The 3,663-nt window shown below is 31.8% G+C and overlaps 1 long non-coding RNA gene across 1 annotated transcript in view; it reads right to left on the bottom strand.

Annotated features, from left to right (window-relative positions):
- The window catches only part of LOC108663729, a 3,147-nt gene extending 2,853 nt beyond the window's left edge, over window positions 1-294 (bottom strand). The window contains exon 1 of the long non-coding RNA XR_001929740.1: window positions 211-294. This is a non-coding gene — a long non-coding RNA (uncharacterized LOC108663729). The remainder of the gene's footprint in view (window positions 1-210) is intronic.

Below are 3,663 nucleotides of genomic sequence, written 5' to 3'. Positions count from 1 at the left end.
TCTCCGACTCAGGCTAGATTTTCATACTTTCCATTACCAAACAACCAAAAACACTTAATTAACTTGAAATCTAGCAAAATCAATGCTCAAAACCTCTCCTCTCAAATTCGGCCAGCATGGGTTCATCATGAAAACTTGAGTTCTAAGCATGAAAAATGAAAAAGAAAGCATGGGTAGTGTAAATCACAAGATAAAATCACAAAATTGTACCTTTATTGGCTTAATCCCTTAAAATCTCACACTTTTTCTTCAATTTTTCCACCTAGGTTTTGTTCTTCTTCACTTCATGCTTTGGGCGGCCATAATGAAGAAAATAGGCTGATTTTTGCTGATTTTAAAGCTAAAAAAAATAAATAGATATAAACTTGACACATGTCACCATATTGTTGGTCCATGTGTCATTTCTTAACTATTAAGCTTTCTCCCTCCACCATATAAATTCCTTCAATTATCCATGTTAATATTGGATAAAATCCATGTGCTGGATAAGTGTCGGGTGTGTAAAATTACAATTTTGCCCCTGAGATGGCAAAATTACCATTTTACCCTTATGCTCCGAAAAATACCGGGATTATAATTTTTTTCACTTCTCAACCTTAAATCATACTCCAATACTCAAATCATACTCCAATAAGTCAAATGGAGCCAAAAAATATTTTCTAAAAATTCTCATTTTGTCCCTAGGTGGCAAATGACCATTTTGCCCCTAGATAGTGAAAATTTCGATTTGACTCGAAATTGATCCTCAAACTCCAAATTACCATTTTGAGTCATCCCTAGACTATGAAGCTCTTAATTTCACCTTAAAATTCCTATTTGATCTAGTTCGAGGCTTAAATTAACTTTGTTGTACCTCTAGGTACAATACCTACTATTGTAAATTTTTTGGGACTCTCCTAGCATGCAATCATGCTATCATTACATGTATGTCATGACAAGTATTTTATAAGATCAGGCTTTATAGATACTTTGGACATAGAGACCAAGTTTCTGAACAATTTCAGCATTTTTGCCATTTCTTAAGTCCTTTTACATCTCGGGAACTATCTTTAGGGCTCAATTCTTCTTACTAACCACATTCTCATGCCATCATAAGGTATAAACCACAAACATTACTCAAATGAACTCAACATACCACATACCATAAACATAACAACCATGATCATTTCATTAACATTAAACCTTATACATTGTGATGGTATGACTCCCATCATCCTTGGGTTGGCAATGTACATCTCTATTGCACCTTGGGTCGGCAACGTATAACCTCGGGCTGGCAATATATAACCCCATTGCACCTTGGGCATTTTATGATGCATCATATGAGTGAAGTCGTCATTTGCACCCTATGAGAGTGGTATCAATCACATTCTTTGAGTTTTCATACTCGTAGCATGTGGTATGTGGAATGTCCTTCACATACATGCTTACTCATCTCATAAGGTATATGGGATTTACATCATATATCTAATCTCATGGCATTTATGCTAGCTCAATCATCTCATGTAATGTATGGAATACACATCATATGCATATTCTCATGGTATTAATCATGCGTACTTAATCATCTCATGTAGTGTATGGAATATACATCATATATATATTCTCATGGCATTAATCATGCACACTTAATCACCTCATATGGTATATGGAATTTACATCATATACACCATCCTATAATATACATCATGCATACTTGATCATCTCATATGGTATATGGAATTTACATCATATACATAATCTTATGGCATTCATCATACCAACATGTATATTATGGCATCTATACATAAGCATACAATATCTCATACCCACACCAGTCTAAAGATCGGTGCAATCGAGTGGACTTCAAACATAAGGTGCTTGTCCCTCTTTGTTAAAAACAAATACATAGTAGAGTATTTACATACATAGTAGATTCATAAACATTTTAGAAAATCCATTGAGTAAATCACATCACAATCATTATTAATTTATTCTCTTAGAAAAAAATCATTTTCAATCTAAAATCTCAAATCCTTTGATAACTAATTTTGGAGATATAATTTCAACATGCATAAATAACCTTTTTCATCGAAATCATGCTAGCTTTACATATCAAAACAATTTGAAAGTTGTGTATCCACTCATGTAATTAGAAAGTCGATTTCTAGCTCCAAGCACAACTCCCTTTCGGCGTTATCCGTGGAGTTTTCAAGTGTTCCTATCATACAACAATCATCACAATTATTTCCTAGAATAAGAATTTCGTAATAATTATTCTATGTACTTTCGAAAGCACTTGACTTTGGCTAAACTAATTTTCTAGCTAAAATCCATGCTTAGGAGCCCATTAATCTTCCATCCTTACCTTAGGTGGGCTTAGATGCTTCAGCAAATCATAAAACCATTAAACTTACTCACCAGCAGAAAGTTTGGGTATTAACACAACTATTTAAGTTCTGAAAATCCAAAGCCAAAAGCTTTAAAAGCTGAAAATGTCATGTTTTTTTATAAAAACTCAAATCTAAGCCTTAGAATCATAAAATGGAATTTTGGATTAAAAATGTGTTGAAAGAGCTTAAGAATAGGTGTTTTACCTTGCAAATGTGACTAAGGGTTGCCAACCCTCGAAAAATGTGATATATTTATAAGCTAGGGTGTGAAAATACGTTTTTACCCCTTTTATTTTTCTAAAATCGACGAAATGTATCTATACATTGGCCCATGTATCGATACATTTGATTCTGGGAAAAATGTATCAATACATTATGAACATGTATCAATACATTTTCATCAGAAAACCCTTTTTTAGGCTAAATGTATCGATACATCATGAACATGTATCGATACATTTGAGATAGAATGCAATTTTCTAGGACAGATTGCCAATAAAAGCTACCCAACTTATTTACATTAAATACCATTTAGTAAATATCCTCTTTACTTTTTACTTTCCATTTACTTAAGATATTTAATGTAAATAAGCAAACAACCCCTCTTTTGGATTCAATAAAAATATCAAAAAAATCAAAATCCAAAAGAATAAAAAATCTAAATTTTGTTTTCAAGAACAAAATCGAAAAAGTTTGACTGAAATTAAATTTGTGATTTCCATTTACCCTAGCAAATGTGCTCCAAAAATTAGGGAAAAATCATTTTTGATCATCTAAAAACCAAAGGAATCATTACTTTCAGTTTTTATTTCTAAAAGATTGTTCTATAAATATCACCTATTTTGACCCCTTCCAATCTTAAAAAATTTCCTGCTTCAAAAGAGACAAACAACAAAAAGTGTCAATAATTCTTTTGGAAGGTTCAATCTAAGTTTGATGTTCAAAACATATAATCTATATGCTCACCTAAGGATTTCCTAACTTATTATCCTACTCAATGTGGGATTTCATAGAGAACTTTAAAAAGGGTTAATTAATTTGGACTTAATTAAAAGAAGTTAAAAAACTTCAAGGACATAAATGAATGACATAATTGAATGGTTCAACTAGTCATAAAAGCTATTATGTAATTAAGCATAATGTTCATGCATAATCCTATAGGGTTTAAGATTAATTACTTACTTACAAATATAAGGTTCATGTTGATTTTCAGACATGAGCCACATAACCAACACTAATATACTGAAAATCTTGAAATGGTTGTTAGAGAAAAATTAGAAAGAGTTCCAAA

Source organism: Theobroma cacao, chromosome 10, assembly GCF_000208745.1.
Source record: "Theobroma cacao cultivar B97-61/B2 chromosome 10, Criollo_cocoa_genome_V2, whole genome shotgun sequence".
In the NCBI taxonomy this organism is placed as follows: domain Eukaryota; kingdom Viridiplantae; phylum Streptophyta; class Magnoliopsida; order Malvales; family Malvaceae; genus Theobroma; species Theobroma cacao.
This window is presented reverse-complemented; position numbering and strand designations above follow the sequence as displayed.